At 36.8% G+C, this 27,329-nt stretch overlaps 2 long non-coding RNA genes across 2 annotated transcripts; both read right to left on the reverse strand.

The window, feature by feature from the left end:
• Positions 1-20,021: 20,021 nt before the first annotated feature.
• Positions 20,022-24,470, reverse strand: LOC105931612. Its single transcript, XR_004930713.1, has 4 exons — positions 24,352-24,470; positions 23,135-23,169; positions 22,985-23,040; positions 20,022-22,842 (listed from the first exon to the last, which is right to left on the reverse strand). It is a non-coding gene; the product is annotated as an uncharacterized LOC105931612 (long non-coding RNA).
• A 110-nt stretch (positions 24,471-24,580) lies between these two features.
• LOC110368999 lies at positions 24,581-25,678 on the reverse strand. Its single transcript, XR_002428605.2, has 3 exons — positions 25,459-25,678; positions 25,301-25,373; positions 24,581-25,011 (listed from the first exon to the last, which is right to left on the reverse strand). It is a non-coding gene; the product is annotated as an uncharacterized LOC110368999 (long non-coding RNA).
• Between the last annotated feature and the right edge of the window lie 1,651 nt (positions 25,679-27,329).

The following is a 27,329-nucleotide window of genomic DNA, read 5'->3' on the forward strand; positions in this document are numbered from 1 at the left end:
GACTTAAAAAAGCTAGGCAATGCAGCGTATCTAGCTATTGGTTAGATTGGATCTCAGTTTCCTTATGAATAAGAATCTCCATCTATAGTCTATTCAATAAGGGAGATTGTAACACTTGTTTAGTAAAAATGTAATCAAAAATTTCCATCAAGGAGAGAGGAAGCACTGAGGAACTCCCGTGAAAGCCGCTATAGATGCTTTTCTAGTACAGACAGGGAACAGTTTCACTTTTTAATTAGCATCTTTTGTATGAGAAATAGGAAATATATGAGGCACTCTATCCCGGTGGCAGTAGGGGAGACCGGGGCTAGTTGTCACATTGCAATTATCTTCTCCAGCAAAGGGTGCAACCAAAAAGTGGAATACTAGTTTTCTTCCTTTGCATGGTCAGGTCTCACGGACTGAGTGAGAAGAGGACAGGACATTGTAAGTTTAAATGAGCACCAATTGACCATTTTCCACTACCCAAAGTAAAAAAATTAAAAAATATTAACTCTATATTTTTTAAAATTACCTTCATTCAGATAAAAATTCTAGCAGTTATACATATGGACTTGTTAAAGTAGATATTAAGGCATCCGGTCATACTTCAGTCATTGTTTTGATTAAGCCTAACATTAAGATAGAGCTATTCAATTCAATTTTATTTATATAGCGCCAATTCATGAAACATGTCCTCTTGAGACACTTTAAAAAGTCAAATTAAATCATATTATACAGATTTGTAAAAAAAAAAGTCCTATATAAGGAAACCAGTTGATTGCTTCAAAGTCCCGACAAGCAGCATTCACTCCTAGGGAAGCGTAGAGCCACAGGGAGAGTCTTCTGCATTGTACATGGCTTTGCAGCAATCCCTCATACTGAGCAAGCATGAAGCGACAGTGGAAAGAAAAACTCCCCATTAACGGGAAGGAAAACCTCCGGCAGAACCGGGCTCAGTATGAACGGTCATCTGCCTCGACCCACTGGGGCTTAGAGAAGACAGAGCAGAGACACAACAAGAGAGACAAAAAAGCACAGAAGCACACATTGATCTAGTAATCTGTTCTACATTAGATGGTAATAGCGGGTGAGCCGTCTTCCCTGGATGATGTCACAGCTAACAGAACGTCAGACTATGAAGAAAAAGAGAGAACAAAAAGTTAAAAGCTGAAATGACAACAGTCATTTCAATGCAATGCAAAACTGGAGAACAGGAGAAATCAGTAGAGTGAGAAAAATAGGCCCTGATGTCCTCCAGCAGCCTAAGCCTATAGCAGCATAACTATAGAGATAGCTCAGGGTAACATGAGCCACTCTAGTTATAAGCTTAGTCAAAAAGCAAAGTTTTAAGATTAGTCTTAAAAGTAGCATTAGCAAAAAAAAAAAAAGCTAGCATTAGCAAACATGATCATTTTGGGGCAAGTTGTCACATGTAACAACTTACCCCAAAATGATCATTTTTAAAAATAATTTAAATCCATACATCCTACTAAATATTTTACATTTTTTTACAGAAAAAAGAGCGATTTAAAAGAGAGGACAAAGTGAGAAGATGGTCAAGAGTTATAAAAGAAAAACAGAGCATGGCCGTGCAGCACCTGACGTGATGCTGAGGGCAGTCAGGCAGGTGACCCTAGGTCACAAGTCAAACAGAAGTACAGCGAAGGACTTTAATGTCAATTACCGCACTTTGAGGTGATACTGTAAAACATTCACACCAGCGGAAATTCAGGGTCAGACAGCTATCAATCAAAGTTTCATAATATTTCATTTTATTTCATGTTATTTCATATGAAGCATGTGCTCCTGGCAATTCAGTCCACATAAGCTATGCCAAAACTGCAACTCAGATGAGGAGTCTGACTCTGAGATTTTCTTTTGTTTGTATTCAAAGTTTAAGTGTCAGTTTCGTAATGCATGTTGCATATTTATTTCATAAATAGTAAAAGTGAGTTATTGTCATTTATTCACTTAACATTAAAAATAACAACAAAATTCATTTTGCCCTTTTTTTATTCTTTGCAAAACCCCGTGTGACAACTCAACCTTTGGAGGGGCAACTTGTCACATGGTGACAATCTCCATTAGATCGCGTATAACTCTGCACAGGAATAAGATATGAAAAATACCAGAATACAAAATATATACCTGAGACTTTGCTCTTTCATCTGGTACATATGTTTTTTATATATGGTGTTTTGATTCCAATATTTATGTATGAGTGTAAAAAGTGCTCCGGTCTCCCCTATTTGTTTTTGTTGTTGGTGAAGATAAATCAATTAAATCAATAAAAACAACTTTGTTTCTCTGTTAGCTTCAACAATATATACTGTTCACTAAAAACAAGAGACGTATAGACAGTAATCCTATGTCAAGGTGGGTTTTGCTTGATGAGAAAAATCTTCAAATGCTTCCATATTTTTGTATACAGCATGTTTCATGTTCCACCAATAAAACACACAATAATGTAATAAAGCTCACGTATCTACAATAAACTATCATGTTGCGACGTAAAAAGGTCCTCTTTTTTTATTCAAAAGAAATCTCTCCGCTTCATTTTTTTTCTTCAGACTTGCATTATGTTACGCGTACATCTAGGCTTTTATTTTGAAAAATTTTCCTGCACTTCCGGGCCAGCCGTGAAAGCGTCTTCGTCTTTCAATCTTAAAAATAAAATGGAAAAAAGAATTGGCGAAATCGAAAAACGGGCCGTTTTTTTCATTAATTTTTCTGGTTTTCCGTTTCTAAATTGTGTTGACAAAAACGGAAAAACGGCTTTGTTTTGGAAAAGAACACGGTCACGGACCGCACTTCCGTTTTCAACACTTTTTGTTTGCTGCATTTCATTCGGGGGTGTCTTCTTTTTTGTTTGCGTCTCTCTTTTTGTTTGCTGCATTTCATTCGGGGGTGTCTTCTTTTTTGTTTGCGTCTCTCTTTTTGTTTGCTGCATTTCATTCGGGGTTGTCTTCTTTTTTGTTTGCTGCATTTCATTCGGGGTTGTCTTCTTTTTTGTTTGCTGCATTTTATTTGTTTGCGTCTCTCTTTTTGTTTGCTGCATTTTATTTGTTTGCGTCTCTCTTTTTGTTTGCTGCATTTCATTCGGGGGTGTCTTCTTTTTTGTTTGCTGCATTTTATTTGCTTTTTGTTTGCCGCATTTAATTTGTGCGCGTGTCTTTTTTTGTTTGCATGTTTTCTCTTTTGCTGCGCATTTGCACCTGTCGGCCACCGTAGAAATCCAAACAAAAACTAAAGTCCTCCTATAAATATGACGCAATCTGTTTAAGTGGTGTATCATTGTCTTTATTTTACATGAATGCAGATCTTAATTTATGTCTCTAAAAAACTTGAGCGCAATATTGTAAAATTTTACCTAACATTTTATCTTAATACGGGATTTAAGATGTAATTTCTAACATTAACCTCTCCAATATGCATGCAAGAGCATACATTTGAGTTTAGGATCTATTCCAACTGTTTTTAAGCACGCTGTGGTCAGACCCATCCATCAAAAAACAAATCTTGACCAAGTAGTTCTGGTAAGAGCTTATTCTCGCACAGCTGCAGTTATTTCTGGATCAGAGTCAATGTTTTGAAATATTTCAGTCTGATTTTGAAGCGTGCCATAGCACAGTCAGCACTGCTGAAAGTACAGAATGACATCTTGCTGTTGCTGGATACAAAAAAAAATAAACTATGGGGCTGGTAATGCTGAACCTCACTGCAGCATTTTACACAGTGCATCTTTCCATCCTACTGACCCGCTTGGCTCAACGGGTAGGGCTTCAGGGATCCATGCTGCAGTGGTTTAGGTGATCTCTAACTAATAGAACGATCCCGGTGATGATTGGCGACGTCTGTTCCTTGCCAGCCCCTTTGACTTCCAGTGTGCCTCAAGGTACCATTCTTGGCCCTGTACTTTTTTCTTTATACATGACACCAATAGGTTCTGTGATAAATCATCATAATGTGTCTTTCCATCTATATGCAGATGATTTACAAATCTATCTGCCTGTGTCTCCAAACTCTCCAGACACACAGTCCAATCAAGCATGTCTTGATAACAATAAAACTTGGTTACTACAACATTTTCTCTGTTTGAATAAATCCAAAACAGAATTCATACTCTTTCGTCCTTCAAGCCAACCAAATTTAGCTCTGAACCTCATACCTCTGGACTCACACCTCAGCCTTTCTGTCAAAAATCTTTGAGTGAACTTTTGAATTCAATAAACAATTTGATTCATTGGTAAAGGCAAGCATTTTCATCTTCGCCTATTAGCTAAAGTTAAATCTTTTCTCACTCGTTGTGATCTTGACATAACCATTCATGTCTTCATCGGCTCATGTTTGGGCTGTTGCAACGCCTTGTATACTGGACTTAACCAAGCCTCTATGCACAATTTACAACTTGTGCCGAATGCAGCTGCTCGTCTTCTCACCAACACCCGCAAGTATGACCACATCACTCCAGTCCTTTACTCTCTCCGCATTGGCTCCTTTTTTCCTGGTATGAATTCTATGTAATTCAAAGCACAGATAATATTAGTCTTCATACTGCCATGGCTATTAGTAAGGAAAGTGAAAACATTAGATTATTAATAGGTGTATAGTAATAGTTTACAATAAATGTGTTTTGAAAATAATTATTCAAACAGCGGGTTATATGCTCAACTGGTACTAAGTGATCCAAAGTGAGCTTGAAATGTTGATACAGTGCAGGATGGATCCAAGCTTTTATTTTGTTTGCACTCAATTTCTGAGCATATTTGAATGATGCTGCTAAATCAATACTAATCGAACCAGGAAATCTGATAATCGGACCAGGAAAATGGCTGGTCTGCAGGAAATCTGCAGACCAGCCAACTACAATGTCACACTTAAGGTCACCTAAAGCACATTTCTCTCCTATTCTGATGCTCGGTTTGCTTAAAAAAGCTATACATGAATTTATCTTTGTCTAGTTAAGAAAAATAGACGTCATTTCAAAATAACAACTGACTAATTGATTGGGTGGTAGAGTGAGTCAAGACTTTTTCTTTTTTTTAGGGATAAGCAACAAATTGGGGACAACCAGGGATGCCTTGTCACTGTGAATGGTACAACAATGGGTGTTGACCTTTCAAATAAGAAAATATAATTTACCAAGACTTAGCCATTTAAGTCAAAGACAATAAAGAAAAGTAGCTCGGTGAAACCTTGTTTCCTCTGGAAGATTATGTACGAGCTTCAGGCGTGCATAAAGTTCCGTGCATGTCGGCAAAGAGTATAGGTTGGGAGAGAAGGACGGTTTCTCATGGGCAGAAAAAAAAAACATTGGTGGGGCTTAAAGTTCACACTAAACTGTTCTCATCACTCGTGGTTTGACTTTGTGCAGGATCTGGGATAGTTTCTTCAATCAGCTCTAGATGTCTAAATGCATTGAGCTCCTGCCATGCGATTGGGGGATTCACAATCTGAGTCAACAAGCAGTACACCAATTGTACTTAATAAAGTGGCTGGTGGGTGTACATATGTGTGACATGCAGTAAATGCAATATTCCAGCTATTTGTAAGATGGTAAATAAAACTGCTCATTTAGAAGTACATCAGGGCCTTTAACATAGCTTTTTTTTTTTTTTTGCTCTTAGTAGTTTAAGAAAGGAAAGCTGCTTTTAATGAACTCCATTCAAAGACCGTGCGTCTTATCTTCCCCATCTACTTCCTGTGACAGCCAAACTGTCAAGGGTAAGAGAAATGAGATACCATACGATTAGGATCTACATATAAGTAAAAGTTTATTTAAAAACAATTTTAGAACATATTGTATTTAGAGCTGAACTGCGGTCTGGGTCTTGTCTAGACAGAACAGAAATTTTATAGAGCAAATATGTTTCCTTTTTCAAACAATCCAAGAGGAAGAAAAGAGAAGTACATGACTTGATATTTAAAGAAGGAAGAAAAAAAGACTCAGAGCGAGTCTTGGGTAAGGTACATCTGATAAAAGTATGTTTGCTCACACTCAATCTTTCACACCCACAGACTCACATTGTCAGGAAATGCTGATGTAAAGAGCAGGTGATGGTGACTGCTGCTGCGTTCAGTCACCAAACAGAACTTGAGAAGTACTGCAGGCCGGTAGATAAACCCAACTTTGTCACCTTTGTCTCACACCAGGCACGTCCAGGCCTCAACACCTGCAGGCAGAATTTATGTCAAAACAAAGCAAGAAATGCACTGAAATAAAACAGTAACAATAAGCTGGAACATTTTCTTTAAAACTGTTGGTGTAAAACTAATGTTGGTGCAAACAGTGACCGATATGTTCTAATTTAAAGTCTGTAGCTTTGGTCAACAGTCGCTGTGGCTTTTATTGAGCAAGTTCAGGGTTCAGTTGATGGCGTGATTATCTTCTTTTTTGCCTTTTTTCTTCCTCTCCTTCTCTAATAGTCAGAAAATGAGGAACAGCAACTTCCTTTAAACTGTAACAGCACTATGCTGCAATAAACACTAGTTTGCACTGTAAATTTGCTGTTACCATCTCCTTAGAACCTTGCAGCTGTGCTGAACATACAGACAGTTTTCGTCATTCTAGCAGGCAGTTTTGTCACAGTTTCTTTTGAATCTATTTAAAAAGCAACAGGGTTGAAGATTAAAACTCTCTGTTATTGTCTCAGCTGGTACTCCTCCTCCTGCAGTGCTAAAAAAATAATCCAGTGACTTTAGAGAATAACTTATTTTGTCGATCACTTGTTAGCTGTTTGAATACAGGGGCTACAAGGGTTTAAAATACAAGTTGATTATGAGCTATATGATTTTAGTATGAAGTAAAATCTGACCCCTTTGAATCAATACTTTGTAGAGAGATGGGTGCCTGTAATCACACGTGAAACTCTCGGGGTATTTCTCTAGATGCACATCAACCCTTTTCTTTGTTGCAAAATAACTCAAACTCAATCAGACTAGATGGAGAGCATCAGTTTTCATGTCTTGCCACTGACAACAATAGATTTTTTATTGTTCTAAACTTTGACTAAGCTATTCAACCCCATAAAGATGTTTTAATCTAAAACATTATGTTGTAGGTTAAGTGTGACACCATCCAGGGGGCAGATCGTCTGCCTTTAACTTATAACATAAAAAAAGATTCCTGGATAAATGTGGGCCTCTGTGCTTTTTTTGTGGCTTTGCTCTGTCTTCTCTAACCCGCAGTTCGTTGAGGCAGATGGCCGTTCACACTGGTTCTGCTGGAGGTTTTTCATTCCTGTTAAAGGGGAGTTTTCCTCTCCATTGTTGCTTCATGCATGCTCATGACATTTTCTGTGAATTGGCACTATACAATATATAAGTAATAATTATATATATTATATAAATAATAATAATAATAATAATAATAATAATAATAATAATAATAATAATAATAATGGGCACTATATAAATACAATTTAAATTAATCTTAATATTTAGAATAAATATATATATATATATATTTTTTTTAATCACATCTTTAGCGGGGCTTTCAGTAGTTGTTTAGTGCACTCCATTGCAAGACTTTAGGAATAGATTTAATGCTAAACCAAATATTTAATATTTTCCACCACAACTGGAATGCTAAAGAAAACAGGCTTACTTTTTGATGTAGGCAAGGTAAGCTGCAGCCATCAGGATCACTAAGAACAGTGCAGCGGACATAATGATTTTAGAAAGTATCCATGCAGACATCTGCATCTCTTTTTGCTCTGAGACAGCCTCACCTAAAAGTTGTTATAAGAAATTGTGTTGTTAATGTTCATGATATCATGTTTGGAGTTTTACATTAAATCCATTATACAGAATAAACATAATTTTATTGGAACTGACAACAACAATAAAGGACAACCAAGGCAATGAAAGAGAGAAGTTCATCTATGCTGATTAGTAATATTTTTGCATCTGATAGTAGTGTTTAGAAAATTGCTTATTTACCGTGGACAACAAGTCTGGTAGTTTCTTCAAAATATCCGCTGGGAAATGTAATAATTCTGCAGGTGTATAAACCTGCATCTGTCATTTTCACATCTCTGATTTTCAGTGACTGTCCTGTAAGATTCACTCTTTTCTTCAGGGAGGATTCTTTAATAGTCATCCCATACTTGCAGTTAAAAACAAGAATTGTACTGTTTTCTGTGTCTGACACCCTATTCCATTGAATCTGAGTGATGGAGGAGTTTTTTGGTCCTTGGATGAACTGGCATTTCAAAATGACCTCTTGGCTGAGTCTTCCAGTCACTTCAGGCGTTACTTCCAGTTTTTGTCCCAGAAGATCTGTATAAAAATAACTGTTAATATGCTGGAGAGACAGATAGAGGATAATTGCATTGAGTCTGTGGTGATAAAACTATAGCTGGTAATCCTGTTAAACACTTTTTGTTGTATTGGGTGAGGCTGCCCTTCCATGCTGAGTGTAGTTAATACATTATGTATTCAGGAAAAGGAAACAAAATAAATTGACCTCTGTGAGAGCTGCAGGCCTGTAACACTCTGACGATTAGCCAAAGGATTGGTCCTGCCCACACACCCCTCTGTCCCTGGAGTTCTGGGGGGATCACTTTATCTATTGTTCATTGTTGCTACGCTGCTCTCACCGTATCCTTTGAACATGGCTGAGAGTCGCAAGAAGCAAACAATGTACAACTTTATGAGAAGAAAAGGAAGGCCTCAGTAGAAAGAAATAAGACCAGAGTGGATTTGGGAGATTTTTTTTCCAAGTGATCTCACTGAGGAGCAAAGGAGCAGGTAAGATGGTCTTCTACATGCACAGATATTCAAAAACGGATTTGGAGGAACTTCTGGAAACGTTGCTGATTCTACCTTTAACATGTTATTTTTAATACCTAATAAATCCACTAACTTCAGAAATAAAAACCATGCACAGTTTTATTTAAAAAAAAAAATTGTGCTTTCTGTTTTAAAATATAAACCCTTTTACATAAACACTGTGGATGTTTCACTCCTGCTAAGGCATTGAAGTAATTCCCAGTATTAGTGTGAGCTATATCAGGAATCAAACTTTTTTTTAATGAAAATTTACCAAGTTTTAAAATGTGATCTCACCTGGAAATGGTGTGATGAAAATGAAGTTCACAATAAGAAGAGGTAATCTGTTGCATGTTCTCATTGCAGAAAACTACAGTATAGAGAAATAAATAGATTTTTTTTAATAATCTGCCTTGTTTGTCACTTTTAAATCAACATCAGACACACTTACCTTCAGTCCGTGGAGCGGGGACAGGACAAAATCTAGAAATGTTTATTCATTTCAAGATGAGGAAGTAAAACATTTTAGGAAGCGGAACAAAACCTAAACGAGGCTAACTTAAAGTTGTTCTTGGCTATCCACCACAACTCTCCAAACCACTTACCTCAGTGACATCCATCCATTTTCTTATACGCTTCAGGTCGCGACCCCCACAACCTCATGGGGTGGCGGGGGGTGTTGGGGCTTAGCTCCAGCTATCAATAGGCAAGAGGCAGGGTACAGCCTGGACAGGTTGCCAGTCAATCGCAGGGCAACACAGAGACAGACAGGACAAACAACCATTCATGCACACACTCACACTTGAGAGGAATTTAGAGGCCAATTAACCTAACAGTCATGTTTTAGGACTGTGGGAGGAAGCCGGAGTACCCGCAGAGAACTCATGCATGCACAGGGAGAACATGCAAACTCTATGCAGAAAGACCCTGTGTCGAACTCGAACCCAGGACCTTCTTGCTGCAAGGCAACAGGCACCACCCATTGCACCACTGTGCAGCCTCTACCTCAGTGACAGCTGACCAAAAAATTTTTAAATAAAATCAGCACATTTTCCTGTTGTGCAACACAAGAGGTTCTGGAGCTGATCAAAAATAATAAATGCATTTAATGCTGCAAAAAGGATTTTCAAAGTCAAGATGAAATTAGTAATAGAAATTCCTCACAAAATTGTTATCTGACTAATCGACTCCTGTTTCCAAAACAGATAACTGATGTCAGACATGACTTCTGTCCGGCTCTTTACTGTCCTGTAGTGGTGGCAATATCAAATTACTGGCTCAATCTCTAAAAAACCTTTGCTTACCGCTACATTTCAAGCCCCAATGTGTAAGATTTACACCCATCTAGTGGTGCGCTAAATAAATTACAAACGACCTTGCCGTTAAACACATAACGACTACAGAAACCGTGGAGTGTCATAAATGTGACAATGTTAACCAGTATGTCCTCCATGTATCTCGTACCAAGCTACTGCTAATAGCTAAGGTCATCATGTGAAATAGTTTTTGGTGACCCCGACGTGATCCGCCACAATATAATTTTTCCTATATGTGGAACGCCCGTTAGCTCTTTGTGTTTAAGAATACCATGCGGACGTGTTACACAAACATTTCCTAATAACCATGTAACCTTTCCCTTTGGTTTCTCTGCCAAACCTGTCAGTGCCTCGTCTGAGTTTGGTCCACTTTGGCCATCCAAGGGAGAACAGTGGAAAAGGGAAAACGTCTGTTTATCCAGCAGCAGACATGCAGCTCTGCGGCTATAAGCTAAATGAAAGCGTGGTATGGGCAGGCAGCTTGGGCCGACATTCTCCATGCAGCGTTCTCTGATCTCTCTTTCACACAACCCCCTTCTGAATTGTCTTCCGGCTACATGGCCAGAATTCAATCTGACATCAAATTTTCTCCTCATGGCTTTAATATCATGGCACAACACTTAACAAAGAAGCTTTAAGGGGGCAGGGTGGTGATCTTTGGCCCACGTCACTGAGCACAATTCATGCAAGTACGTATTTTGTGCGTTCACACATAAACCTAGGCACTCATAATGCAGTAGCTGTGCTGCCTTGTAGCCGTCTCCACTATTGTTATGTCATATCCTTGCTGCTGATGTTGGTGTCTATGTTATTTTGTTTTCCAGATTCAGTTTTGAAAATCTTCCTTCAACCCAAAAACCCTTTTTGATAGGAATTTAGAGACCTATCAAATAATAATAATAAATCAAAAAATAATATTTAAAAATAATAAATTTCTAGTTACATTTTATTAAACAATGGCACATTATTAAAGTAATATAATATCATCAATGGAAATCAATGAAAATGTCTTTGTTGCCCTTATAATGACCGCTGATTGTTTCCTCTTGTAATTGGTTGAGCTTTAAGTCTTTGAGGTTGGAAGACCTTGTGGCCAAAACCTTAATCTTTCCCTCCTTCAGTACTCTGGCAGGACTAATTCAAAAACATTTATAATAGCTCCAGTCAAAAAAGAACACGTAGGTAAAATCACAGGATTACTGTAAACCTAGAAATCCCACAAAATTAATAATTTTAGTCTTAACTGTATGACTATAATAAGAAAATAAGGAATAATTATAATAAAAATATATTTCCACAAGTGCTTCTGTTTAACTACTCTTATTTCTGGGCAATGAGAGTTTCTCTTTCACTCTGCCTTCTTTTTTCTGCAGAATCCAATGTCTCTGAAAGGGACATTGTGGTTAGCTTCTCATTTAAGGCCTTCTACTTTAGGTGCATTTATCTGAGGATTAAAGAAAACTACATAAAATAATTTGTAATGTCTGGGAACAGGAGATATACACTATAATTAAACTGACGAGTTGTGTGTGTACAGGATGCTACATGTAACGAAGAGGACCTTCAGTCAAAATGTCTCAATCCTATTAAATCTTTCAAAGAGAAACAACATCCATCTTACCTCTCAGATGCAGGATGGTAAATTTTCTCTTCATGGTCCCCATTTTTCTACTCAATTCAAATTCAGTTTTCTTTCATTATTTATTCTAATGTCTTGAAAGTACAATAAAGACAACAAAATACATATCCTTTTTCTGAAACAACTGGAGACCGAGAAATCAGAGATGTGTCAATCAGGCATCTGAACACAAGATAATGCATGGACTTCTCAACCAAATTATCTGTGGCACAATGTCACTTTTGGGCTATATAATCAGCTGGAGAGGTGTAATCTTTTGTTTGAGTTTCTTATTTAAGTGGTAAGTTGTTTTTCTTTATGCACCGTTTTAGTGGGCTGTATTTTCATTATACCCTAATGTATGATGACATTAAAGCTATTCTATAGTGCTCCAAAAAAATGGTAGTAAATTACTGACTGTGGTTTGAAGGTGCCAGAGAGACAACATATGTCATTAAGTTCATAAAGCCATGTGGTTTGACTTACAAAACTAAGCTTAATCTGTAATTTGTCAGGTTTGGTGTGTTGTTTGGACCGACGCGCTGGCAAGAGGTGGGAAGCCACATGTTGGGTGAAGAATGATTTTAAGGCTTACTGGCACATGCAGAACTAGGAACACAGCAATGTGGCACTGAGAGCAGGGTAGCATGACAATAGGACCCGACAACTAACAGTGGCTAGCTGGTTGATTAAATAGAGATGGAAACAAAAGGGACAGCAGGTGAAGCAATCAAGCACAGATGGACTTAGTAAAGGTAATTAGGCTGCAGGGGAAGTAGGGTAACAAACCAGGTGCAGGAGGAAAACAGAATCTAGCATGAAATGGAGAATGGAATAGAAAAGGGAAGAAATCTAAATAACTAAGAAAGCACAGATAAAATCAGACTACCAAAATAAGAACATAATCTAACAGAAACAGAATCTAACAGATAACACAAGAATGTAACTAGAGAAAGAAACCAAAACATAAACAAATCCCAGATACTCCTGACATAATAAGGGCAAAAAGGATCAAACTAAAGCAAAGCCCTTTCATAACTAAGAAAGTAACTACAATCTTTGTAAAAAATACAAATAATTTAAAAAGGCTCTTTGCACATCATGGGCAAAGAAGAAGGTGTTTAAACCTCTGTGCTTTTTTTTCTTCTTTTTTGTCACACTAAAATGTTTTAGATCACAATCAAATATAAGAGCACACAAGACTAAAATAAATAAATATGAAAAGCAGTTTTCAAAAACTTATTTCATATTTTAGGTGGAAAAAGAAATCCAAACTAATCCAGTCAGCAGTAGTTTTCTTGGGAAATCTCATTAATACCTTTTTTGTCTGATCTCTTTCTTGTTAAATCATAAACACCTCAGGCATGACTCAATAATCTTGGTTGGTTTACCACTCTTAGGTCCACCAATGTCCCATATTGTCTTTGTTTCAAGAAACCGGCTCTCACTTTGGTCTACAGGAGTCTCAAATTCTTAGAAATGCCTTTAACTTTTCCAGACTGATAGGTGTCATTGAGTCTGTTTCTCATTTGTTCATGAATTTCTTTGAATCCAGACATGATTGTATAATTGTTTTTAGATCCTTTAGCCTACTTCATATTTCTAAGAGGTTACATTTAAAACCTGGGAGAGGCTAGTCAATCTTTACTGAGTTGTCCAAAAACTTCAGTTATCACAGTTAATTCATGATTTGACAAGGAGGGTAATTACCTTTTTACACAGGGTTAGCTTGATTTGATATCTGTCTGATCTTAAACTTTGTTTGATGATCTTAGACATGTATTTGTCCCAAACAATAAAACAGAAGAAATGTTATCAGGGGAATGCTTTCACAGCACTGAACGATCAAATCCTTAGCTGACATGAACTAAAACATACACCAGCTACATAACTCCACCTTTGCAGCTTCAAACTAGTAATATTGTAAGTTTCCAACAACATTTCTCTGATCAAAAACATAAACAGTCATCCCCAAAAGCTTCTTCTCAAATAAATAACATCTGGAAAATGTAGCATTGCAAATTATGCATTTTGCAGTGGAGATTATTTACATTTTTTTTAATTAAAAAACAATCCAGCTTTCATGTCTTTGCTTTTCAATTGTCAAAAGTCAATTTCTCTTCAAACGCTTATTGAAACAGTGTCACAATTTTCAAACACTCCTTTTGCAGGTTAAAGCACCTTGCTCAGAAAATTAATAAATTATTCTTTAAAGGCACAAATTCCAGGATTTTTGCAGCAGTTTGCCCCCTCTGGCGACAAGGTAAAATGACACCAGTGTTGTGCACTCGCATGGGAGGAGAGGAAAAGCATCTGGGGCTACGACTGCACAGGTCTTTGGTTTACAGGCGTGATGTCTTCTAAGGTAGAAGAAAACCTGTTTCCATTGTTTCTCAGAAGAGAAATTTTGGCATTTACTGTTTACCTGAAATATGTCATAGCCTTTCCTTATGTTTTGGGCAATTTTAGATTTTGACCTATTACCTTGTCGGTTTTTAATGGAAGATGGAAAACAAAGTGTCGTTGAACCGGCTTGAAATTGTGCTTTGTAGTCTTTAATGAAACTTCCATATTCACGTTTATTTTATACTAGAATTTCTCTGCAGAACAAAACCACATCTGATCAGTAATGAGACATTAAAAACACGTAAAAAAACACATGTTAACAGACAGACAGAGACTGTCAGTTTTAAGATCTCTAATTATCAGAGAAAGTTTTGTAATACAAAATCCGAGGCAAACGGACTTTTGTTCAGTTCTTTCTGAAAACAAAAGGACAAGGAGGCCCATCTTCCCAGGCGCCTTCTGAATCATATACAAATCAATAGCTATGTTTACATGCACAAAATTTCACCATCAGATTAAAAATTATTTGGATTAAATAATCGGATTGTATTGTTTATATGGGCACACAATCAATTAATCTGATCATAATGTGCATGTATGTTCACCTGCTTTATTTAGAATAGAACCAGTCTGGCATATGGAGTTATCCAAGTCCCCTAAAAAAAAACAGAAGAAGAAGTACTTCCGTCTTTGCTAAACCACAAAAAATAGTAAACAAAGCAGTATTATGTGAGTTTGTCTTCCGAGTGCCCAAGCTTGACTTGCACAATGTTCTAGGTACTGTTGAAACATTACTGAGTAAACAACAATTTTGAGCTCTTTTGTATTTTCGAACAGAAAGTTGTATCGGATGCCCAACGGTTTTGCTTCCCGACGTATTTCCGCCAGTCGCCAACACAGAAATACGTCACGTTTACGTTGGGCGCACATGCGCACTTGGTTTGGTTTGCAACATTCGGAATAACTTGAGCCTGAGATGTGTTTACAATCAACACTTCAATCAGAGTGTGAGTCGGCATAAACCACCCCTTTGATTCAGAACTGAATTTGCACATGCATTTACAAACAATGCTTTTCGGATCTTCATTTGTAAAAAAAAAAAATCATTAAAGCATGTCTCGTTTTCATTCCATTTAATATTAATAGAATACATTATTTTGGCATATCACAAAAAGCATAATGAATTTGGCTGAAAGGTACTATGTATTTATCTTGTTACCTGCCTTTATCAATTATTCTGCTGTTTTGTGTTGTGAGAAACATTAGCACAGAACAGAGATTCACTCAGAAGAACTGCATACAGTGAAGGAAAGGTGGAGCAAGGGAAGTTGCCCCAGCTAAAATTACAAGGGAAATGAAAAACTTTAAAATTATACTGATTACTCTGACATCTTCGCTAATTTATTCCAAAGCTATCTGAATAATAAAAGTGGTAAAAAGCCACACGTAACTAATTACCAAAATGGAAACACCTTCGGGGAGTTGAAACCGCTACAGAAGATAAAAATCGTTTGCACACTGACTGAGTTCACATGCATATCCTGATTTGACTTGGCACAGCAAATCTCAGTTGTCATACTGAAACTAGATATGTTCTCTCAATCTAAAGCTGTGTGCAAACATTGAGTTGTAATGATTCTGTTGTTCTCTGTTAGTACAGTAACCTCAGTGCAGCAGTGACCTCAGGTGATCAAATGATGATAATGCTGAGAGAAAACTTGATACAGTTGTTTGCACTAAATAGTTTTTAACTGCTGTTAAAAAGTGCTCTGTCTAACTCTAACCATAACCTGCAGCCATTTACATCAATGTTAGCTTAACAAAGTTAAACTGAAACCCAAACAAAAACTAAAGAAAAACTATAAAAAACACTATAAATATGACAGTCTGTTTATTTAAGTGGTGTATCATTCTCGTTATTATACATTCATGCAGATCTTAATTTGTGATGGTTAGAAAATAGAACATATTTTGTCTAAAAGATAAATCTTACCCATCATTTTATCCTAACATTTGATTTAAAATGTAATCTCTAAGATGAACTGCTCAAGTACGCATGAGACTACATTTTATTCAATTGTTGAAAAAAAAAAATCCTCTAACACAGGGACCAGCATTGTTTCAATGATGACTGATTTGTTGAACTCCAACTTCGTGGGTGCAACTGTGTGGAAAACATTACCCATTAAGAAGTTTGGAAAGCAGAGTGCAGCAGATTGGTGACTGATAATGAATTTCCATTTAACTTAAATAAAGGTGCAGCAAACCTGAGAAACCCAGTGAACGGTGAAGCCTGTGAAACCACACGAAACATCACTACAGTAAAACAATGTAAAGAAGATCCAGAGATTATGTGTTCAGGTGTCAGTGTAAAACGTTCCTGTTTATAATTCACATAAACAAATAGATTTCTTAAAGTAGTGAAGCTTCATTGGATTACTTAGTATCTGAGTTCTTCACCAACATGTTCTTATCTGGCCTTCATCAGGGTGTTGCTTCCTCATCTCTCCATTTCTGAATTACAAGAGCTCATTTCCTTGAGCTTTCCAAAAGGCGGAAATAGCAATTATCCCACATGGTAGTCCTGCTTACAAGAAGGCCAGTATTACTGTAGACGGAATTATGTTGAAAATGGTGTTAGAGTTCTACATTGACATATATTTGGATCCTCTGTCACTGATTCTATGTCTCCCAAGTAGACATATTACTGCTGCAGCAAACAAAAAACTTTTTATTATTCTTACTTTCAAAGCAAGGAAAATATCCATCTACAGTTGATTAATGACAAAACACCTTCGGTTAGTGGATTGCCAATAAATTGTATTTAAGACTATATTTGATATCCTCGGAGTACTTTACCAGCATTATACATGCCAAATGGACAAGTTTCATCAAATCTGGCATCCATTTCTAGACTATGTTAGACTGGATATTTCTTCAGTACTATTAAAAGGTTTCTAATGGTCATGTACCACACTGCACAGACTCTAGCTTGTGCCAGTAATTTGTATCTTCCTGTAATGAAATATCTTAACAAATACAATAGAAAAAAAGAAGAACTGTAAAGGTTCCCTGATTCTTCATAGATGACCCATGACGTGTTTTCACTGGCCACCTTATCATCAACACCTTGCTAGTCGTATATAAGAGGTGATATACAAAAGGTAAATTTGGCTGGACCTGAGCCTATATCCAAAAATGTATAAAACTTCAAAAGATTTTATAAAGTCTTTTTTATTGGGTCATTAATTTGTTCGTGTGGTTCATATTTAGAAGTAGATCAGGGCCTTTAGCTTTTTACCTCTTAGTAGCTTGACAAATGAAAGATTCTTAACAAACTCCATTCAAAGACAGTTTTTCTTATCTTCCCCATCTACTTCCTGTCACAACATAACTGTTGATGGTAAGAGAAATGAGAAACTATACGATTACAATCTACATAAGTAAAAGCAAGCTTATTTTGAAATACAATTTTTTTTAGAACATACTGTATTTAAAGTTGACAGAACGACAGTCTGGTTCTTGTCTGGATAGAACAGAAACGTAACAGTTAGAGCAAATGTATTTCCTTTCCCAAACAATGTAAGAGGACGTACAGAGAAGTACATGATTTTATAGTTAAAGGAGGGAGAAAAAAAAAAAAAGATTTTTGTTCTAACACCTCAGAGCGAGGGTTGGGTAAGGGACATCAGACATGAGTATGTTGGCTCACACTCAATCTTTCACACCCACAGACTCACATTGTCAGGAAATGCTGATGTAAAGAGCAGGTGATGGTGACTGCTGCTGCGTTCAGTCACCAAACAGAACGGCAGGCCTGTAAACACAAATTTGTCACCTTTGTTTCACACGAGGCACTTCCAAACTGTAAAGACAAAGCAAGAGGTGCACTGAAATAAAACACTAACAATAAGCTAAAACATTTGTTTAACTCCGTTGGTGTAAAACTAATGTTGGTGCAAACAGTGACTGATATTTTCTAATTTAAAGTCTGTAGCTTTGGTCAACAGTCGCTGTTGCTTTTATTGAACAAGTTCAGGTTTCGGTGACGGCATGATTATCTTTTTTTTTTGCATGTTTTCTTCCTCTCTTCCTCTAACAGTAAATGAGGAACAGCAACTTCCTTTAAACTGTAGCAGCATTGTTCTGCACTAAACTCATTTGCACTGCAAATTTTCTGTTACCATAGAACCTGTATGTGCTGACCATACAGACAGTTTTTGTCATTCTAGAAGGTAGATTTGTCAGTTTCTTTTAAATGTATTTATTTGATTTAAAGAGCAACAGGTTAGATCTCACTGTTATTGTCTCAGCTGGTACTTCTCCTCCTGCAGTGCTAAAAAATAATCCAGTGAATTTAGAGGCCAACTTGTTTTGTCGATCACTTCTTAGCTGTTTGAATACAAGGACTACAAGGGTTTAAAATAAGTTGATTATGAGCTATAGGATTTTAGTATGAAGTAAAATAATAAAGTAAAATCTGACGCCCTTGAATCAATACTTTGTAGAGAGATGGGTGCCTGTAACCACACGTGAAACTCTTGGGGTATTTCTCTAGAGGCACATCGACCCTCTCTTTGTTGCAAAATAACTCAACTCAATCAGACTAGATGGAGAGCATTTATGAACATCAGTTTTCAGGTTTTAACCACAGAGTATTCACCGTTTATTAATCTTTGACTAGGCCACTCAACCCCATAAAGATGCTTTAATCTAAACCATTCCGTTGGAGCTCTGGTTTTATCACTGTCATTGTCCTGCTGGTACTGAACCTCTGCCAAAGGATCATGTCATTTCCAGTCTTTAACATGTTTCCTTCCAGATTGCCCTATATTTGGCTCAATATGTCCGCCAGCCCTGAAGAGCTTCCCTACCCTACATACAAAAAAAAAAAAAAAGCATTCCTACAGCATGATGCTACCACCAGTGACATGCTGTCAGAGGTGGTGGGTGAGGTGTTGCCTCACCCATCATCATGACAAGTAAAATACTATCCAAGTTTGTCCACTTGACTGTTATAGCAATTTATTTAGTTATTTCCAGCCTGTTTTCATCATTTTAATGGTATAAGTCACTGAATTGTATGCATGCCTGTTCGAATACATGGCAGAACGGCGACATGAGGCAGTGAGGAGCTGTGCCTCAGCTCTGAAGGCTCCGTGCCCCACACACTGACTGTTGGATGCAGTTGGTGCATGGCCATTGTGTCTCTCTTTTTATCTATTATATTATATTTGTATCTATTATATTACATTACATATGCACAACACATGCTAATGTTCCAGTCTTTTTAAAATATATAATGAATGTGTGTGACATATTTAGTCTTTATAACCGGCCATAATACATGATTAAAATTCACTGAGGGAAGCCAAACATACCATGCCACGCTGATAGGGGGCTTTGCTGAGCCTCAATGGAGCAAGAGGTAACAGGTGCACAACATCGCTGCATGCTCTTCTTCTATGCATTGGGCACAACAAGTCTAACAATACACTCATTTAAATTTGTTCTGACAAAATCAAAACGTCTCTAAACTAAAAGATTTTTCTAAACTGAATATTTAGTAGAAAAGGTAGAGAGAGGAAAGACCTGTTTCAAACAAGTGGAAAAAAACACTTTTCAACTGGAGTGGTAGCCAATGTTCCCCCTGATTTTTCATGTGTCGGGGCATTCACTGGACCTTTGTGAGCAACAGCACACGTGAACACTGAGGCTACACCTGTATTTCCCCTGTCCAAAACCATAACAGTAACATTATGACAAGTTACATGGCTTATTAAAATAACAACAATCATTTATTTTAGATTACACAGTATAGATATAACAGCTCTAGCCTCATTACATGAAAAAAAGCTGTATAGTAGCTTTTATGTAAGAGTAGGGGTCCTGCTAATGAAAAACTGAAAGACATGTAAATCGTTGAGAGTTCAAATTTTATTGCAAATAACTTTTTTTTTTTTTTTTACATTTTGTGCAATGGGATTTAGCACAAGCATGTGGTACTTTGCAGCCTCACTTCTGTCAGTGTGCCACAGGGCAGCTGTGGCTACAATGTGGCTTACCGCTGTCAGGGGCTGAATTGACAGAATAGACTGATTGTCGTGTGAAGCGCTTTGGGGTTGTTGGACTTGATAAAGCACTATAAAAGTACAAGCCATTTATATATTGCTGTACTCATCAGGCATGCGTTCATAAAATAAGAAACGTATAAACAGAGCTCCTTTTCAAAAACAGAGGTAGAACAAAAAGGCTGGTCAGAGACTAGCAAAAGCCGTGCAAAGGACTCCAACTGCAGCTGATAACACCAGCGGAGACACAGCGCTCCAGAAACAAACAGCAGGTGTAGCACTTGAAGACCAAAGAAATTGGTTGAAAAACAACACGGGATCCCAGATAAGCAGATCCCAAAAACACAGCAATACAAACAGCAGACATGCAGCAGGAGTTACAAAGACGCATACTGCCACCTGCCCAACTAGAAAGGTGTCTGCCCCACCCATCAATCAGTGGGGCAACTTTGCTACTTGGTGATTTTAACTGAAGTAGCAAGACATTTAAAGAAATTAAGGTGAACAAGGACACAACCTAGTGACAGACATATTCATGGAAAATGATAGGCACACAGAATTTATACACAAATAAAGGTAAGATCAAACATTTTTAATAAAAAAGAGATAATCTAATGCAGCATTATGTAACAGGCCTATTGTAAAAAAAAAAAAAATCAGACTTCAACATGTAATAGAATGTCACTATAACCTGTAAATGGAAATTTATGTTATTTTGCATGTTCTGATGCCCTGGTTGCACCTGGTTTGTAGATGAGCTTTGCTTGGACTCAACTTAGCATGTGATTTTATATATGTAAACCTTTTGAAGATCAGGCCCTAAAGGACCAAATGTTTAGCATTTACTGAACATGGTTTCAAATATTCAAATGTTTAGGGTCCATAACATAAGTTATTAAATGTTTATTGATCAGGGTGACCAGAAAGACTATTTTGTGATTGTTTATTTCATAATGTGGCACATCATAGCATTGTTGTTATAGCCATTGCAAAATTTAACTATGCTATTACATGATGCGGCAGAAAATATTTCATAAGCTGTTCATGGATCTTATTAAATTGTGCAGCAATTATTACAAAATTAAGTTTTTGTGATGTTTCCAGCTTCCTGTTAAAGGCAAGTTTTGCTCTCCACTTGTGCTACATACAAGCTCAGTATGAGGGATTGCTGCAAACTGTCCACTGTCACAACATGCTCATCCAGGAGGAGGGAATGCTGTAAACCCATGACTCAATACAATCTGCTGGGTTTCTTTTTCAAGTGCATTGAAACCACATGTTGTGAAATGGTGCTATAGAAATAGCAAAAAACTGAATAAAAAAAATTGAATAAACTGCAAATGAGAGGTAGCATCTTGGTACCATTGCTGGATGAAAGCCAGATTAGAGGGCTAATAGTTGCCCTTTCAACACGCTACAAACTGAGCCGTGGCTCTCTCAGGCCCTGTGCCCACGACAATGACACATTAAAAACAGGATTATTTTTCTGTTTCTTTCAACACAACTACATGACAATGCTTTAATTATGATTTCTGTGCACACACCAGTCACGACGTTTAAAACTGCAATCTACCTGTCACCCCACTACTGGGCGATATATTCTTTGTAACTCAACAGGTGTACAAACACTCCCTGCTTAAAAATGTGCCAACACTGAGTCATACTGCATATGTGCCAGGGCTTCCCCATACAGGCATATTCAGATGTTCCTGTTTGCACGACATCAGAAAAAAGGATCGCTTTTTTAAAATGTTACACTCTGGAGCCTGTTTTTAGATTGCGTCGTTTTCAGAAAAATCAAATGCAGTTTGTGGTGTCCACGAAATTTAGAAAAGTTTCCATTTTCACCAAAAATATAGTCATGTATACAAGTGCTTAGACCTTAACAGAATATTTTAAATTAAATAAACCAGAAATTTACTGATAAGAAAACTTCTGCAGAAAATTGATTTTACATTATTTTAACCTCGGGTGTAAGATTTAAGGGCGGCAACTATAGAGTTTCAGACAGGTTTTTCTTTTTTTTTTTTGTTAAATGTTATACTTCTCTTTTTTTTCCCTTTCAAAATTATGTCAATTTGTTTTGCTCTAGCACATAAAATCCCAACAAAATATTTGAAGTTGGCATTGGTCATGTGCAAAAACATGAAAAGCTCAAGGGATATGAACACCTTTTTTGGGGTACAGTAAAAAAAAAAAAAAAAAAAAAAAATATATACACTAACTAACAAACAGATGAACTGAATTACAATTTTGTCCACCGCTAATCAACAAAAAAGCTGATGCTCAATCTCTCATAAACATAAAATTCATTATGGGTTTAAAGGGTAGCTTCAAAGTTAAATGTTAATTTTGTAACGTACCTACACTAAAACAACTGAAAAAACAAGATAGCATTTTTGCAAGCAGCAACCACAAGCTACATGCATGCGACATGCTGATATTATCATTTAGCTGGATGATGAGGTGCAAAATGCCCGTGCAGAACAACTTAGAGAGGTGCAGATGACTAAAATCAGATAGACATGATATTTTCATGAAACTAGAACTTTTACAATAAATCTGTTTTACAGAACATTTAAAGACTAAACACTGTTTCTAAGTTGGGACTCTGATGATAAACCTTGACCTCTGCATACGTGACTTCTTCGGCCGTTGCAGCAGTTTGGGGATTTTTATTTAGCGAAGATGTGGTCTTTTTGGGTTTTTTAGTCCTCACATCAGCATACACCACTTCCTACAAAAATAATGTAAGAAATTGTTGATTCAACACCAATTTGTTCATATCACAACAGAATCTTTAAGAACAACTCAACTACAAAACATTTTTTTTAGATTCAAATTCCAAAGTTATGTTACAAATTTAACCCTGGGCTCACCGGGTCCTTGATGATATAAGACGGTCTTGTCACACTTCCAACACGACTTGATGTATCTGAAAAACCATATGAGCCTTATTAGAGGAAAATAATTAAATTGGAAAAATCAGTTCAACGTTGTAGCAAAAAGTAATGACAGACTATTCTCACCTATGAGAACTTGATGTCTGCGGCCCGTATTATGTCTGGAAGAGGGACCATAAAAAGCTAAGGTTAGATTTCTGGAATCATGCGGCGATAGATGTGTAGGATCTGAGTGGGATGCTGGGTTTAATCAGATTTATCTGTAAGATTTCTTTTCAGAGATGGGCTAAATTATAGGACTTTCACACTTTCTTGCACTAATCTTGTACTTCTTGTGTTGCTGCAGGAAGAAGAGTCTCTGTTGGGCCACCATCGGAACAGTGTCTATGTGTGAGGACCATCTCAGGTCCGGAGACAGAACCAGAACCAGGAATGATCCAAAGCAGACTCAGTAGTGTTGAGGATGGTGAGGGGAGGCTGTATGTGTGTTTGTTGGGGTGGGGGAAATCTCCACAGCAAGCATGAGCAAACAGCGAGCGGGATCTCTGACCATTCCTCTTCCAACAAGAAAATCATTTCAGTAGTATTGACACCCAGTTTCCTGTTTTACGACAAAAGCCACCATTTCTTTATTGGAAGTCTTATGATCTTTCAAGTAGTTCATTATGCTAAGCTCTTAAACAAGCTCTGCTGTGCCGTTATAAAAGTAATTTGTAAAATATAAATACATTTATTTATTTTTTTTATAAATTAATGCTTCTTTTTGGTGTATTTCATTTGGGAGCTGCCCAATTAACATCAGAAAACCCATTATGGCTGACATAAAATGTTTGTAAATTTAAAGCTTCCATGCACATCAAACGTCTTGGTTTAACTGGACATTGTTGATATGTTCTCTGCTCATATTAATTTGTATCATGGGCTAAGAAAAATGGGACTCTGTGTTATGACACATTTATGTCCTAGGGAAATATTGAATTAAAATAATCTCAGTTTGGATAAAAAAAATTCATGATTTATATTAACTTTAAAAGATCTGTTAGGGTCTCATGAAGTGTTGCTCCAGTTTCTTGTGATAGGATTTTCCCGCAATGATTACAGGTAAGAAAATTACAGATGGGATGAAAAAAATATTTGAGAATATGCTACACCAATACATAAAAAAATTACATCTTTAACAGGGTTGTTAGTATTTGTAATGTGCACTGCATGTCAGTCAATAAGAGTGTAACAATAAATTTAACGTTAAACCGACTGTTTTAGGTGTAATATTTTTCTTTTTTCTAAATATAGATGACTAAACAGAGTTATGCCACCACAACTGGAATGCCAGACGGGCTTACCTTTTGATGAAGGAAAGGTAAACTGCAGCTGTCAGGATCACTAAGAGCAGTGCGGCAGAGATAACAATTGCAGAAAGTATCCCCGCAGACATATTTCGGCTGTTTTTGTTCTGAGACAGGCTCACCTAAAAGTTGTTATAAGAAATTATTTTGTGTTAATGTTGATGATTTACATTAGAGATTTACATTAGATTCATTATGTGGAACAAATAACTTATTGGAACTGAAAACAGGAATAGAGGACAAGCAAGGCAATGAAATGAAGTTCATCTATGCTGATTAGCAATATTTTTGCATCTGATAAGAAAATTGCCTACTTACCGTCAACAACAAGTCTAGTGGTTTCTTCAAAAGATCCACTGGGAAATACAGCAATACTGCAGGTGTATAAACCTGCATCTGTCTTTTTCACGTCTATAATTTTCAGTGACTGTTCTGTAAGATTCACTCTTTCCTTCAGGGAGGATTCTTTAATAGTCATCCCATACTCGCTGCTAAAAACAAGAATTGTACTGTTTTCTTTGTCTGACACGAAATCCCATTGAATCTGAGTAATGGAGGTGTTTTTTGGTCCTTGGATGAACTGGCATTTCAAAATGACTTCTTGGCCAAGTATTCCAGTCACTTTAGGCGTTACTTCCAGTTTTTGTGCCTGAAGATCTGTCAAATATAAATGTTGGAGAGACAGATGAGTCTGCATTTCTAAGCTGATAATAAACATGTTATTTTTATTACCAAATAAATCCACTTTTCTCCCTTGGATGCCATGTACAGTTTTAAAACAATGTTGTTTTCTTTATTAAAAGAATAACCCTTCACAAAAACGCCGAGGATGTTTCACTTCTGTCAAGGTATTGAAGTAATTTCCAGTATTGGTGTGAGCTATATCAGGAATCCAACTTAAAAAAAAAAAATAGCCTAAGCCAAATGTTTCAAATACGGATCTCACCTGGAAATGGTGTGATGAAAATTAGGTTCACAATAAGAACAGATAGTCGGTTGCAGGTTCTCATTGCGAAAACCTTCAGTATAAAGAAACAAATAGTAAAAATGATTACATTATTCCGATTTGTTTATCACCTTTAAACCAACTTCAGACAAACTTACCTTCAGCCCGTGGAGCGGGGACAGGAGTAAATCTAGAAATGTTTAATCATCTCATGGCGAGGAAGTAAAAAAGTTTTAGGAAGCGGAACAAAAGCTAAACGAGGCCAACTATGGCAAAAGTAGCTCTAGTCTATCCACCACAGCTCTCTTAAACCACTGCCTCGGCGACGCAGCTGACCGAAAATATAAACAAAACCAGCGCATGTTTCCCTTGTGCTTAAAAATATTATTTACTCTTGGCCGTACCTATAAACACGCTATTGCCGCATCAATTATTTTAAAAGCCTCAAAAGTCAAGATGAAACTAATTATAAATAGGCCTACATTGAAAAAAAATAAAAATAAACCACGAACTTGTTATCTGACTGATCGGCTCATTTTTCCAAAGCAGATAACGTCAGACATGACTTCTGTCCTGCTCACCACTGACCTCTGGTGGTGAATTAATGCCACCTTACTCTCTCCGCTCTCTACTTCTAATTTAACAATATTCGCATAACTTTTAAAAGGAAAGTTTTTTGGTAGTAACACTCTGACTATGCGTATAGGCCAACTGATATATTTACACATGATAGATCTAATCAACAATAAGACGAAGATTCAGACAGACTCACATTTGTTTTTGTTCCTTTGTCACATGACGTAGGGAGAAGAAATACAGTATGACAGGAACATGAAATTGGCTGATCTGGTGGTCTGAAGGGCTGACTGGGGAATATTTTACAGAATGAAAAGAAGAAGGCAAAAATAAATACAACTGGTTTAAATTACACTAAGCAGAACTGATCATTTAAATCTGTGCCAGTGACTCAGTTATTGTTTTTTTCTTATCATTGATTATCAGGTTCTCAGAACGGTTGCTCAAGCCCTGTTGGGATGAGGTTTAACACTCACGAGTGGTCTCAGTGGTTTTAAAGCAGGGTTAGGCGTTTGTGGTTTTACCTCTGTCTTTCACACCTTTTTGCCTAACTGCTGCTTCTCAGTCGTAGTTGAAACAAATAAAACAACAAAAACACTGTTACTTGGACTCATGTGGTGTTAAACTGCTAGTCACATTGTGATAAAACCGGATATGTAATAACATTTATTAGTCACAGCAGCTCTTAAAGCTCCCAGTGTGATTTTTAGCTCACAGATGAGCTAGACTCGGCCACTACGGATAAATAAACAGTTAAACATTAAACGTTTCTCCACAGTACAACTGTCACAGGTAATATTTTAGTTCACACATTTTTTCAGAATTTTTTTCGATACAAAATAAATAAAGCCCTGTTGTATTTTATCACTAAGTTATGTTGATTAATTACAAAATATAGAAACATATAGTGAAGTTTGTAGCTGTAATGGAATACCTTGAAAAAAGTTTAGGTGGAAGGAATGCTTTGGGGCACTGCATTGTGTGACTGCATATCTATCAGGTCTCTCTTCTAAACCCTGCTGGTTAATTTTGGAGTTGTACTGGCCTGTAATGGTTTAAAAACAGTTTAATGATTTTTGAATTCGAATAAGGACAAATGTTTTATTGGACTTTATGATTATTTTAAAGGAGTTAAAAACAAGCAGAAATTCATGTCGAATCTTGATATTGAGATGCCAAAATATTGATTATTACAATAGATCAGATCCAAAAGATGCTATTCACATTTTTTTTGTTTTTCAATGTTAATATAGCCAAATGTCAATGGGCTTTGAGATCATAGTGGTACCTCAAGTCAGTGATTGTGGAGTCCATTCATTTTACCAACAGAATAAGGTCTTTGTAAACAACAGATGTACTGACGTTGGCAGTAGTGAAATGAGACCTAGGGAGAAGAAAAAGATGAAACATGCTGCAAAACTTTGAATAGATTTTATCTCCGCACGTACTGACT

The sequence above is a fragment of the Fundulus heteroclitus genome, chromosome 3, assembly GCF_011125445.2.
Source record: "Fundulus heteroclitus isolate FHET01 chromosome 3, MU-UCD_Fhet_4.1, whole genome shotgun sequence".
Taxonomy (NCBI): domain Eukaryota; kingdom Metazoa; phylum Chordata; class Actinopteri; order Cyprinodontiformes; family Fundulidae; genus Fundulus; species Fundulus heteroclitus.